The sequence below is a fragment of the Denticeps clupeoides genome, chromosome 3, assembly GCF_900700375.1.
Source record: "Denticeps clupeoides chromosome 3, fDenClu1.1, whole genome shotgun sequence".
NCBI classification, from domain to species: Eukaryota; Metazoa; Chordata; class Actinopteri; order Clupeiformes; family Denticipitidae; genus Denticeps; species Denticeps clupeoides.
In genome coordinates, this window is record NC_041709.1 from 35,043,565 (window position 1) to 35,058,820 (window position 15,256).

The 15,256-nt window shown below is 47.8% G+C and overlaps 1 pseudogene; it reads right to left on the reverse strand.

Annotated features, from left to right (window-relative positions):
• Nucleotides 1-1,171: 1,171 nt before the first annotated feature.
• Nucleotides 1,172-8,908, reverse strand: LOC114785784 (EGF-containing fibulin-like extracellular matrix protein 2; annotated as a pseudogene).
• Nucleotides 8,909-15,256: the final 6,348 nt, after the last annotated feature.

Sequence of the window (15,256 nt, forward strand, 5' to 3'; positions counted from 1 at the left end):
AGGCCACCACTGCCCCCTGTGAATGTTGGGTGTGTGTCTGTGGATACCCAGGTGTTTGTGGGGTGGTGTCTGAGATAGAGGGGACGTGGCAGGAAAAATCACTCAGATCAGCACACATCAGTAAAAGAATTCGTTACAATCAGCCCAAAAATCTTCATGGTCCTTTAACGCCCTTTCTCTTCCGATTCTCCGAACAATGGCGGTGCACCATTACATTCCGTTACGCACAAGTGTGATTTATCATTTTCATATTAGAGGGTGTCCAGATGTTCGTGATAATCACAATTTATAATAATCACAAGTCACATTTCAATAGCTGCAACGCATTGATTAAAAGTGTAGATTAAGTGTAATATTAACTATATATATATATCTCCCAGCCACTCCCCCTTAATGGTGCGATTAAGCTGCCCCAACTTTTAATAATCACTCTACAAACAGAACTCGGCAAGATGGAAGAATAACTACACTTTATTAATTCACAAACTAAAAAAATTCAGAATTTACTGCCCCCCACAACACCCACAACCACGAAGCCGACAGGTGGCGCACTTTAATAAAACAGGATTCGCCTCCTCCGTGAAGACCCCCACTTTCCCACCTCATCACCCCACATCGGCAACTCCCATTACAGTGCATTTTACTAATATATTCACTATTTAAATGTTCGGTGTATTACTCACATGGAAATATGTGTTAAAGCCTCTCTCTTCGCCGCGGTCGCGTCCCCCAACCTTCTCTCTATAGATCATCTTTTAGCTCCCGTTTTAAATGAAACTTAACTTGGATTGGAAAAACACTCCTCTAATTGAACAAACTCTGGTGGGCGTGGTCAGGCCGGGCGTCCAATCAGATTTCAAGGGTGGCCACGACTCTGCTGTTAAATCTTTTTTTCCGTTACGCATATGCCTACGTATTTGGGGTCGTCATCAGAAGGTTGTGACAAAGCAGGATCCAACGTCATCGTTCGCCGTGCGATGTGGGTAAATCTCATCGAACGGCAGACTTCCGTCTTTCTTTTCCAAAAACCCGAAATGAACTTCAAATTATGTATTACACAATACATCACAACTGTTCATTATACATTTTTACAGAAATAAATGTAAAACGTCGTACGTGTACCAAGACGAAGCGATGGGAAGTGGTCCGGTCTGTCCAGCCGACACCAATATTCATAAACCAGCATTTTATTTGAAGGAGAAAATAAACCGAAGCCTTGAGGCCGGGTGTGGCTCGCAGCATGTACAGGGGCTCGCAGGTTCGATCGCCTTGGCAACCACACACATACACAAGCGTGTAAAACACACCGGCATCCATTACAACAGAAAACAGGAAGGGAACATCGTTCCGGATTCTCACCGTCTCATAAATCTGGTCTTCATGGTTGCTTTGTTTTGCCAATTGTACCAAATGAAGTTTAAAATGAAGGATAATAAAAAGGACCGAGAGCAGAAAGGAGTATTCATGCTGGAATATGAACCAGGAGATGGCCAGAAAAGGGTCCGTTTCCATCATCGTGAGTTAGTGGAAAGTGTTCTTCTGGTGGAGAACCTATGGAAGCTATGGAGCCCTGCGTTATGCACCATTGTTGCATCGTGAGCAGCCTCCTCATCGGGCCACGACTCCTCTGTCGGGAGAACTGGACTCGAGGCCGTTGAAGGTTGAAGACCACACACCATCCCTCCTTGGTCCAGGTCGGTCCATGGTGCAGACAGTGGAGCCGCCGTGATGGCCTGAAGCCCTCCAGATGTTCCCGAGATCAGCGCTGGTGGAGGAGAGTAGGGGGTAGGGGCCCGTCAGTAGGGGTAGGGTCCCACCACGATGGTGAGTCGGAGCAGGGAGCTGGAGCGGTAGTTCAGACCAGTGTTCTGGGTGATCATCTCCAGGTCCACCACCTGCTCCCGTGGTCCTTGCAGGGACTTGGTCATCACCAGCATGGCGCTGGTGTCGCCGACGCGCTGCGGGAGGCACAGGGTTGGAGATCAGGAGGACGTGGGGGGGGGGACAATGCAACTGCCAACGCTCACCTTCAGGGAGAAGCCCTCAGCTTCGTTGCCGGCTTTGATCCGGAAGGTGTTGACCATGTTCGGGAAGACGCTGGTGGCCTGGATCTGGAAGATGTCCGAGGGCACGGCGCGGCCGGACAGGACGCTCATGTACCTGTAGACGATGGAGGACGGCAGCCTCTGACACTCGCTGGAGGACTGGCAGCTGCAGCGGCTGCAGAGGAGAAATGATCTGTCCAACTGTGTATATTAGCTGTAAAAATTAGCATTGCCGGTATCTACTCTACATAAAAATGTGGGCTCTTATGTCAAATGCAGTGTTGGGCCTCAAATTTAAAGTAATTAAATGTAATTACAGCATTATCAGAGTGACTAGTTCCTCTGCATCAGCCGTGCTGACATCAACTTCCACGTACTTGGCTGCCAGTTTCGATGACGTGTGAGACGATGAGATTTAAATTTCTTGTCAGCGAACATGAAGTGTTTGTCACTGTGAGACACTGCAGCACAGCACACGGTGACACGGTGAAACGTGTCCTCTGTATTTACGGGGCCGATCCTTAACCTTCCTTAACTGCTGGGCCACAGAGGACACTTTCCGTTGTGCCACCGTGTGCTGTGCTGCAGTGTTTCACAATGACAATCACTTCACTTTCGGTAACGGTAACTGCGTTGTAACCATGGAAACAGTAGTTGGTTAGATTATCCTTTCTTTTTCCAGTCGCGGAAATGAATGTTGATGTAAATGATGGAAATCCGTCGGCAACTGTGAAATCGTGGACAAACAATGACACTGAAGAGGGAACGGTGACATCTGTCAACTTACCCATCCCCAGTTTTTACATACGGCCCGTGGCAAGGGTTTCTGGGATAGCACTGGTACCCTCCGTTGTAGTTCCAGCACATCTGGTCCTCGTGGCAGACCTGGCCCAGGTCGCACTCGTTCACGTCTGCAGAAGGTGAAAGGTCGCGGCAGCGCGTTTTACAGCACAGGCCCGCCCGAAGTGAGCGCACGGCGACACGGTACCTTTGCACGACCGGGTTCCCTGCAGCACGTAGCCCGCCGGGCAGGAGCAGGCGTAGCGGCCTGGGCTGTTCGCACAGCGGCCCTGGCACACGTTTACGGAGAAGGAGCACTCGTCCACGTCTGTCGCGCACACACAAAGCACATCAGAAACCTGGTTTCTTATGGTCTGACTTCTTTGACTTCATTCATTTGACATAAAAGTGTAATATTTGGTTATGTTTGCAATATTTGCATATTGGTTCATCGTTTACTTGCAATATTTGCAATACTGAGGTCTGTACAGTCGCTACTGTGTATGACTGTGTACGTGACACATAATATTATTTTATAATAATGTTTTCAAATATTTGAATTTGAACATTTGAAACCGTACGTGTCTATGTTTGTTAAAACGGCACTTTTTAAGTCGAGTCCTCCGTGTGGAATGGAACACAATGACCAGAAATAAAATTTATCCAGATCGAAACGGAGGCATTCGTTCAGGAAACAAACATATCGGCAGGTTGCAGCAGCAAAAAAATCCGAAATGCCATAAAGGAGACGTTGCGTTACTAAGTCAATGGCAGCAATAGAAAAAAAACCCCGATGATGCCCAGACACAAAGAAACGGTTTTAATAACCGTTTGATTAACCGGGACGGCCGGGAGACTCGGTTACCTTCGCAAGTGACGAGATCCGAGCCGAGCTCGAACCCCCGCTCGCACCTGCATACGAAGGAGCCCACGACGTTGGCGCAGCGGTGGTGGCACGGGTTGCGGGTCGCGCACTCATCCACATCTGCGAAAAGGAGGAAGAGGTCGGCAGGGCTTCAGCGGGACCCCGAAAAATACCAGCCATCAATCAGGTTTCAACTTTCCAGACGTTATTGTCATTGTACAGTTACCTGGAAATGAGCTGGCAAGACCACAAAGATGCAAGAAAACAAGATAGAAAAAAAAAACAGTATAAAACACTACATACACAGTATTTAGGTACAAGAGACATGGGGGGGACATGCAAGAGCATCATAAACATGATAAATACACGGGGGAACGGCTTTGGTCAGTAGAGATAAGTGGAACTATTGGGTAAATTGGTAATTGCACATTGCCAGGATTTTGCACAGGCCCGTAGTCAATAGCAGCAGTGAGATGTTACAGGGACAGTCCCCCCCTGGAGACACTCGGGGTTAAGTGTCTTACTCAGGGACACAATGGTAGTAAGTGGGATTTGACTGCCCATGGGTAGAAGCTGTTCTTTAATCTGTTGGTTTTGCACCTTTTACCAGAGGGCAGTACATTGGTTAGGATTGAGGTGGTCTTTTATGATCGTCCCTGGCTCTGGAGAGACATCTAGAGCTGGCAATGGAGTCCGGGGAGGGGAGTGTGCAGCAGATCACCTTCTCTGCTGTTCTGGTGACCCTCTGGAGTCACTTCTTGTCGGCTACTGTACAACCAGCATACCACACACTAGATTGGGGCTCGGTAGAAGGAGTTTACAGAAGAAAAAACGTGCAGCTGTCCTTTATTAATATGCACGTGACGTTATGCATAGACAGGATATTTCATGGGTTCTAACTTTATGTACTTCACTGACTTAATATGCAAATTTAAGCACGAAAAATATTAATCTCTTTCAAAAAATTATTCCGTTACAAAAAATGAAGTGATGCCTGTAATTAAACAGTAATGAATGTAAAAAAAACCTACGAAACTGTATTATATTGTGTAAATGACTCTAACTCGGTCCAATTTTTGTACCATGTAAACGTGTATTACTATTAAATTAATGAATAAAATGGAATTCATGCACAGGCGTAACCGTAACTACCGTAACTATTTTAGCACAGCTGCCCATTTTCTTTACCGTAAACTCTTTTTATCGTATCGTTCGCATATTGCGAGGTGTGTACGTGATGATTATCTTCTGATACCGTAGTTCCCTCTGAACTCCAGTAAACCCAGTTAGGTTTTTTTTGCAGCACTTCATCCAATTTTTTGCCATTGAAATATAATCGAACGCGAGGAACGTAGGAACATTCGTAGGGAACCGTGTTCTCAGACGTTGTGGAGAAGCCAACGCTGCGGTGGAGACCTGGGCGGACCTCACTCGGCGCGCTGTATATAATCTCTGATTATATACAGAGATCTGAAGACCTCGGCACGCTTCCCAGCGTCCAGGACATTATCAGGAGCTACAGCTGGCACACTGGCGTGGAAAACATGAAAAAACGGCGGAAAGAGCGCTCTTCCCGGCACAGTATTCCCGGCACATGTTTCTCAACCTGACTTCCAGCACCGGAATGAACTCTTGCTGAAAGTATCTGAAACTCCCCTGTGAGTGTTTTGGGGAGTGGTGGGGAGATAAATCTGGCACGGACCCGGCGAGCCCACACCCAGAAAGCGAGGCAGGAATAAAAACATCACGCGCTTCACCGAAATACGTTCTGCTTCGAGAAGCTGTACGTAGTGGAACGTCCATCCGTCGACAGTCACTGGTTGCTGGTCACATGGGGTTCAGGTCGGTCCCCTGGCTGCAGGAGGACATATCGGCATGGATGTCTGGGTGACACCTCCAACTCAACCTGATCTTTCCGGGCAACAACTCCCCTCAGCAAAACCTCTCAATTCAAATCGGCTCGCTACTGTTAACACCCACGGCTTCTGCAAAAAGCCTTGGAGTTTGGATTGACGACAAACTGGGTCTGAACCATCACGTTGCTGCGATCTCCAGAGCTCTAGAACATTCGCAAGATTAGACCTTAGATTAGACAGGCCACGCAGCTCCTCGTCCAGGCAATGGTCATCTCTAAACTCGACTATTGTAACTCTCTCCTGGCTGGAGCCTTTGCAGTCACCATAAAACCACTCCAGATGGTCCAAAATATGGCAGCCCATCTCATCTTCAATCAGCCGAAACACACCCATGTCCCGCCTCTTCTCACCTCCCTCCACCGGCTCCCGGTAGCTGCTCGCATCGAGTTCAAATCCTTGATGCTGCCTACAGGGCTGTAAATGAAACTGCACCCTCCTACATCAATACAATACTAGCTAGCTACACTCCTGCACAGAAGCTACAATACTACCTCCTACATCAACACAATACTACCTAGCTACACTCCTGCACAGAAGCTACAATACTACCTCCTACATCAACACAATACTACCTAGCTACACTCCTGCACAGAAGCTACAATACTACCTCCTACATCAACACAATACTACCTAGCTACACTCCTGCACAGAAGCTACAATACTACCTCCTACATCAACACACTACTACCTAGCTACACTCCTGCACAGAAGCTACAATACTACCTCCTACATCAACACAATACTACCTAGCTACACCCCTGCACAGAAGCTACAATACTACCTCCTACATCAACACAATACTACCTAGCTACACTCCTGCACAGAAGCTACAATACTACCTCCTACATCAACACAATACTACCTAGCTACACTCCTGCACAGAAGCTACAATACTACCTCCTACATCAACACACTACTACCTAGCTACACCCCTGCACAGAAGCTACAATACTACCTCCTACATCAACACAATACTACCTAGCTACACTCCTGCACGTTCTCTCAGATCAGCAAACGAAATGAGACTGAAAATCCCCTCTTCACGGGGTCTCCGTTTCCAATCGACTCTGTTCTCCTTTGTTGTCCCTGGCCGGTGGGACAACTTGTCCTGCTCCATTTGACTAGCCGAGACCACCACCACCTTTAAGAAGCGGTTGAAAACGCACTTATTCAAAAAGTATTTCAGACGAATCCAACACATGCACACACTCCCAAAAAAAAAAAATTCGTCTAGCACTTTCCGAGCATGTTCTTCTTCTGACAAGTTGGGCCTTTTCAGGACTCTTAGTTTTGTAACTCAAAATCTATAGAAACCGAACGGGAATTGCTGTGTCGTCCTCTTGGAAGATAAAAGCGTCTGGCAAGAAAAGTAAAGGAAGGAGAACAAGGGAAGGACGGCTGGCGGCGCCCGCATGTTCGCCCCCTCCGAGGTGTCAGGTTTCGCGGGACATCAGAGAGAAGCCCTGCGATGAGTCCCTGCCAGGTGTTGGACAGGCTTGTCTCGGGAGGAGAACAAAGTTGAAGGGTAGAAGGTACGAGGTTCGGGTAACTCGTGTCTCTGATGTTTGCGGCGATGTTACGGCTGTACCTCGGGACAGACGTGTCCCGGCCCGCCTCGCCGCCACCCAGTAATCCCCAGCGGTGGTGCTTTTCTCCAAAGTCCTTCCCGAACTCGAGCCTCAAAGCGATAACAACTCGAGGTGAAATATGTCAAGGAAAAATGCCCCGTGGTGGCTTCATCGCGGATTCGTTTTAAAACTCTTTCTTTCTCCCAGAATGCAATGCTGAGACTTCCACTCTTTCGCTGTCGGATCCAGTTTGGTAAAGACGTTCTACACGGGCCTCACATCGTCACAACGTCGAAGGAAGACCGGCGTGACATGTCACTAGGGTCCGAGAAATCTCCTTTCATCTGTCAACTCAGAACGTTCTGGAGAAATCCGTCAATGGCAACGCGTCCAGAGGTTCTCACCTGCGATAGGTCCATTGCTTCCTGTGATTGTTTGATGGTTGTCAACACTGGAACGCGTAAAGATCTCAGACCATCGGCACCACGCCGTCATAGCAAACTGTCATGTGAATCAAACGAACGCCGGATTTTGGGGCTACATTTACATTTCCGGCATTTACCAGACGTCCTTATCCAGAGGGACTTACAATCAGTAGTTACAGGGACACTGGGTCAGTGGTGGACTAGCGGTTAAGGAAGCGGCCCCGTAATCAGAAGGTTGCCGGTTCGAATCCCGAGGTGCCACTGAGCAAAGCACCGTCCCCACACACTGCTCCCCGGGCGCCGGTCATGGCTGCCCACTGCTCACTCAGGGTGATGGTTAAATACAGAGGACAAATTTCACTGTGTGCACCGTGTGCTGTGCTGCTGTGTATCACATGTGACAATCACTTCACTTTACTTTTACTGAGGGCTAAGTGTCCTGCTCAGGGACACGATGGTAGTAAGTGGGGTTCGAACCTGATCTGCATGTCGGTCCTCCGTTGAACCTTCTCACCCAGAACCAAAATGCAGAAGACTAAAGAACACATTTCTGCAGAGCCTCAGTGGACATTCCACGACGGGACGCGGCTGTAGATGCCTGCTGCAGGACTGGAATGTGCTCCCGTCCCGTAACGAGGCGTGTCGCAACACGGCCAGACGTTCCAGCTGACGGCTACCCGGGGGGGCGGGTCTTTCCGAACGTTACGTCCCTGCATTACAGTCGGTGAGGAAACGAACGTCCCGCTTGGTGGGTCACGTGACCACTCTCACCTCGGCAGTAGCCGTGGTCGTCCGGCGCGAAGCCCGCCGCGCACCGGCCGGAGGCGGGGGTGTCCCGCTGGGCGGGGCCGGGCACGTCCTGGTCCTCCTCGCCGCTGTCCACCACGATCCTGGCGTTGTGGGGCAGGCAGAGGTAGCCGCCGTAATGGTTGACGCACCTCATGTTCCCCTTACAGGCGTCGGGCAACGTCTCGCACTCGTCAATATCTGAACGGTGACAACACAACATCGTCATCATCATCATCGTCATCATCATCATCATCGTCATCATCATCATCATCATCATCATCAGTTCCAAGAGCTTCTGTGTGGAACCAGGAAAACTTCTTGCCTCGGCAGATCTGTCTTTCGCTTTCAAACTCGTAGCCATCTGTGCACTGGGAGACGGAACAAGAGAACGTCAGGGTGAAGCCGCGTGTGTGTGTGTGTGTGTGTGAAGGCTCACTGTATAGGTGACCGGTTCCTCGGTGTCCTGCTGGGACAGCGCCGCACTGATCGCGGCCGCCAGGCAGAGGCACAACCGCAGCATGGCTAGAACACACACACACACACACACGTAAAATAATAGAACAGTAGAACCGGACATGTACCAACACCACCGCTACATCTGGAATATTAACGTGCACTTTCTCTAATGCAGCTCGCCCCTCTCGTCCCGTCCTGGTCACTTTCCAGGCCATCATGACGTCAGCGAATGGCGAGAGATGCAACCAAAAAAATGAAACAGAACATAGAGCGCTGGCAGGATGTTTCAGAGAGGATATATAAGAGAACATATATAATAGAGTATTTTTAATATATATATAATAGAGGATGTTTAAAAGACGATATTTAATAGAGGATGTTTAATAGAGGATATATAAGAGAAAATATATAATAGAGTATTTTTAATATATATATAATAGAGGATATATACTAGCGGATGTTTAATAGAGGATATATACTAGCGGATATATAATTGAGGATATATAATAGAGGATGTTTAAAAGACGATATTTAATAGAGGACATATAATAGAGCATATATAAGTGAGGATATATAAGAGAGGATGTTTAATAGAGGATATATAAGAGAAAATATATAAGAGTATTTTTAATATATATATAATAGAGAATATATAGGAGAGGATGTTTAAAATACGATATTTAATAGAGCATATATAAGTGAGGATATATAAGAGAGGATGTTTAATAGAGGACATATATAAGAGAGGATATATAGGACAGGATGTTTAAAAGACGACATATAAGACACGATATTAAATAGACGATATTTAAGTGTATAAGACGCCGCATGAACCGCGGACGACGACGCGCGTAAAGTTGGCCGCGACGCAACACTTTTACGCGCTTTATGCCGAAGTTGCGGCGGAATATAAAAGAATATAAAAGAGTCGCGACCTCGGTCTCTTACCTGGTCCTGAAGCGCCGGCTCGCAGCGCCAGACTGCCCGGCGGCCCGGGCCGGAACAGACGGGTTCGGCGCCGGGAACCTCGCGGGCGCCCCCTGGCGGCCGGTCCGAGCGCAACGTTTTTACAATTTACAGGTTGAAACACGTTGAGATCAGGATCAGGATCACTTTAACACCAATAACAGAAAACTGCACAACAGACACGCTACAGTACTAAAAACCAGTACCAGTGTCTGTAAGGTAAAACTATGGTAAAACTCTGAAATGATCTTGCTTTGTTCTAATGTCCTGTGTTCTGCTTTTGGACGCGTTGGGACATCTGGGACCTGGAGACATCTTCCAGTGAAGGTTCCATTTTACGAAATGCCACTGCTGCTGATGCAACATGACCGCATCATTGTGGTGTGAGTGATGAAGAAGGAAAAGTCAGCAGTGCATGGGGTCGATTTCGAGCATCAAATGGTAGAAGAACGACTGCGAAGCGAGTAATGTGTGTTTTGTCCATTTTATTCATCCTCATGTCATACAGCCACACGCTCAGAGATCATTACAAAGCATGCAAATCTGTCTCAGCGGCGTGCATTTCGGTGCTGGGGGCAGTGCATCAAGAACTGATGGCTCCCGAAACAGCATCCAGTCAGTTCCTGATGCAGTATCACCAACATCATATAACATGAAATGATGTGTAATAACAAAACTGACAGCAAGGACCCACCCAGGCATCGTTCTCCGTTTGCACCGAGGCATTCTGGGGGATTGCTGCAACCTCAGCGGCAGCCGTGGGGGTGTCTTGCAACGCAGCGCACAGTTGCCAGCTGAGATTACACCAAAAGGCCAGAAGCTGCTCCACATCTGGAGGAGACTCCTGAAGGTCCGGAGATGCTGGTGCTGCAGAATGACGGGGCCTTCATTGGAACCCGGTCACGCAGACCGTGCAACCCCTGCAGGAGAACGTGAGCGGTGACATCGCAAATCACAGTTGCCTGCAGAGATTACACGGTCAGCGTAGGCACTGCTCTCTACGCACAACGTGGGATCCATTCTTCTTCTTCTCACTTCGGCTGCTCCTGTTAAGGGACCCTACTGCAGTCAGACCTTCTTGACTCCACCCTCCCCATTTACCCGGGCCTGGAACCGGCAACCCAGTGGCTGAGTTGTGGACACCATATTTAGGGATCTACTAACTCCATGAAGAAACGTGTTAAAATGAGGCCTGTGTGGACCATTTCTCCCATGGGCTTCATGCCACCATTTATATTTAAATATGACTCAAATGTGACTCCTCTGACATTGTGTGTTCTAAGTTAAAGGGATGAAAACACCAGTTCTCGTCCTCGTAGCGCCTGTGCGCGCATGTGGAGCCCCGGCAGTGGACGAGCGACAAAAACAAACCGCCTTTAATCGTCCCATTGCCCCCACCAACCCCAGTCCCTTCCAGCTGGTACCGCACAGAACCCCCCCCCCCCCCCCCCCCCCCCATAGTAACATCTGCTGCATGCACACCCCCCCCCCCCCCCCACCCCAAATCCCCTGACCCCGCCCCAGCACACCCCGATAAACCCCGAAAGCCCCATCCCGCTCCCCCTGGGAGGGCCTGCTGACTGTTACCCCCGTGTCCATTGTCGGAGGTCCTTCCCGTGATGACGGGTCACAATTCGATGGCCGTCATCCTCCGGCCGGGTTCCTCTCCAGACGCTGAGAGAAGGAGGAAAAAAAACGGAAGACGACACTAAAACATTTTGGAACATTTTCATGGGGTTACCTGTTCATTTTTACAGCCAGGCGGGGTTGAAATCAGAAGGGGCGTGGACTGATTGAGACGGAGGCGGGTCCTTCAGTGTTATTTTTATTAAAATAATATAAGAATTTACAAAAAATATAATTTCTGATCAGGTGGCGGGTACCTTTAGGCTTTTCATAATCGTTTTCTCACAAAATTTACTTTGTTAATTTTTCACGGCACAAAAGATGGTGGGAAGTGTTCATGTTTTTTTCTTTCTAAACGTATTTAATTTGGGGGACCCGTGAAACAAATACGTACCATTTTATTAATATATAAAAAAAAATCCTCATTATAACGTTTATCAGCCACCCTAAAATATAAGCCAGGTAACATAGAAAACCTCTGCTAGTTATGGGAATAAGTGTTCGTACGTATTATGGAAGCCGAGAGTGCGCCATAAACGTATGAACACTGGTTCCCATAACTAGCAGAGGTTTTCTGTGTTAATTGATAATTGAGGAGATTTTTATATTAATAAAATGGTACGTATTTGTTTAAATTAAATTTCGTAAGAAAACGATTATGAAAAGCCTAAAGGTACCCACAACCACAGAATATATATATATATATATTCTCTACCAAAAAGCACGTCAGCTATAAAGTCAAATAATGTCAGCTAGCAAAATAGCTAAGACCAAGGAACGCCCTTCGCTTGCCCTAATTGCCAATAAACTGCCCTAATTGATAATGTTCGTTTCGTTAAAGTCGCGTTAGACAAGCAACCTGCAAAACGGTAACGGCAGGGACAATGTTGCGCGTGGGATTAGGAAGAGGGGACATTGAGAGAAACGGGGTGTGTAATATTAGCATCGCTAGCTTGTTTTAAAACGTTGTTTTAATGGATTCAGATTCGCTGCTAATAATTCTGAGGCACTTTGGTGGACGACTAGAATCCGGTACGCGTACCGTTTGGCACAATTTGAAAAATATCGTGTCTGATGGATGGCATTTGATGTAAACTGCACTTTAAATGCCTGTCCTGTCCTAAAATGACCTCGACTCTGGTCTACAGAGTCGGCCTGCTCTCCTAACGTCTCGCGTCAGGTCTTATAACTACACCCCTGGGTACCCAGGACAGGCTCTATTGTTGTGCTTTACGGGGGCATTTTTGGGGTGACCCCCCCCCCCCATGTCATCCATTAAAAATGATCAGGAGTGACTGTCGGTCGGAGGCTACATTCCCAGTCGCGCTGTACAATGGCGCGTAAGCCCCATGGGGGTGCTGGTATTGTTTTCCGAAACGACCAGCAGTGGGACAGTAAGGAGACGGGCCCCGGCGTTCCGAGATGGAGTCCAGCGGTGCTGCCCCGCTCTCTCGGGCCAAACAGGAGACCCTGGCAACAACCGGTTCGCCATCAGACAATGGCGTCCGCTTGAGCGGGACTGACGTCCCATTAGTCTCGGTCCTGGAGGTTCTGAGCGTTTTGACAGAGAACACAAGGGCCCACGGCGCAGAGATGGGTGTTGGTTCATTAAGCTGTTCCCACTAAAGTCCCACTTTGTCCATTAACACGCGCAAAAAAACATGGCAAATTCTGAAAAACAAATTGCACACGAGGTTCCCTGACAATGTAATGATCTTTAAAAAAAAAAAACATTTCCTTAAAGACTGAAACGGTCACAAAAAGGTTCGTGTGTAATGTTCTGTGTGAAAATAGGGTGAACAGGTTCCTGGTACCTGAAATTCTCCCCGAACCTACGGTACTTTTTTACGACCGATCGACATTTGTGCACCGAAACCCATTTCAAACCCACTTCTTGTCCAAATCATCTCATATTTTACGTTTTGTTTTTACCCATGAGATCGGCCTCGGCCCTGTGCCATATGGACAAAGCTGGACCATGTGGCTCTGAGCACAAACACGGCTGCTCCGCCACCCAAACATCTCAATAATGCAGGTGTTGTGCTCTGCGGTGGGACCGGACCAGACCCTCCACTTCGGTCGAGAAAAAGAAAAAAAAAAAATCAACTTTACAGAGCATGCGATCTGAATCTGTATCAACGTTCCTCTAACTTTCAATTTTGACCAGTTTGAAATCATTCATATAATTTATTGAGCAAAACATTCTGTATCCCAGAGCATTCATTTCCAAAGCACGCAGTGTCTTGAATGAGGAGTCAGGCAGGATTACGGCCTAATCGAAGTTACAATTCACAAGATCACCGAAAAACACGCCTTACCTCGTCCTTCCTCTATGCAGCCTGGACTTAAACACACACACACACACACACACACACACGTGCGTATACGCATCCACATGCATGCTCCACTCGTCCTCCGAGCATGTGCAGTGTCGTGACGCTCTCCGGTCCGACATGGAGTGGCTTCAGCAGGTGGACACGCCCTCTTAGACATCTCAGAGCAGGAGACGGACCCTTCCACCCCATATTCGATCCAAATGTCCTGTCCAAAACTGCCAAAAACCCACAAAGAAGCAGAAGAGAGGCAACGTTGGGATATTATACTCCGTCTCCAAAACATATCACTTCTAACAATTACCAAAAAAAAGTACAAGTGTACAAGAACACAAAATTCTGATAAAAATGTTTTTGTTTCATACATCGATCCCATCATCTACAGGCAAAATGGTCATAATGTACCTTCAATAGCTGACCATGTCTTAAAGAACTTAAACAAAAGAAACGAAAGGAACTAAGTTAAACAGAATATTGGAGAATCAGACGCAGCGCTACATCGCACAGTTCAAAATGTCGGCGGATTTGTTATCAAAATGGACGCACAAGTTACAGTCTTATGCATCACGCATAAAAAACTCTACACACTCCACAGCATCCTTTTCAACATCTATTTCATTACAAAAAACAGTGTTTCAGGTATATTCTGTCCGTTTGCGTATTATCAGAAACTGCCTGCCTTGTTTACAATCCAACAGAAGAATTTTATATGTAGCCTTAGTAATATTTTAAATGTATTCTAATTAAACCGGATTCTATAAACGACGAATTAGACTTTAAACTGCAGAAGGTATAAAAATGGACGGAGTTTGGCTCTTATCAGTGGTGCCACGCTGCAGCTGTTAATTCTCTCTTGACTGAACACCGCTGATCCCAACAGTGCACCACACCAGACCGCTGCTGATCCCAACACTGCACCACACCAGACCGCTGCTGATCCCAACACTGCACCACACCAGACCGCTGCTGATCCCAACACTGCACCACACCAGACCGCTGCTGATCCCAACACTGCACCACACCAGACCGCTGCTGATCCCAACACTGCACCACACCAGACCGCTGCTGATCCCAGCACTGCACCACACCAGACAGCTGCTGATCCCAACACTGCACCACACCAGACCGCTGCTGATCCCAACACTGCACCACACCAGACCGCTGCTGATCCCAACACTGCACCACACCAGACCGCTGCTGATCCCAACACTGCACCACACCAGACCGCTGCTGATCCCAACAGTGCACCACACCAGACCGCTGCTGATCCCAACACTGCACCACACCAGACCGCTGCTGATCCCAACACTGCACCACACCAGACCGCTGCTGATCCCAACACTGCACCACACCAAACTGCAGCTGATGGCAACACTGCATCAATGTCAAAGTCAACTTAATTGTCATCTCACTTTACACAAGTACACAGAGAGACGAGATTATGAAGCATTGGAAATTCACAGTGCACAAAAAGACAGAGTGCAAAT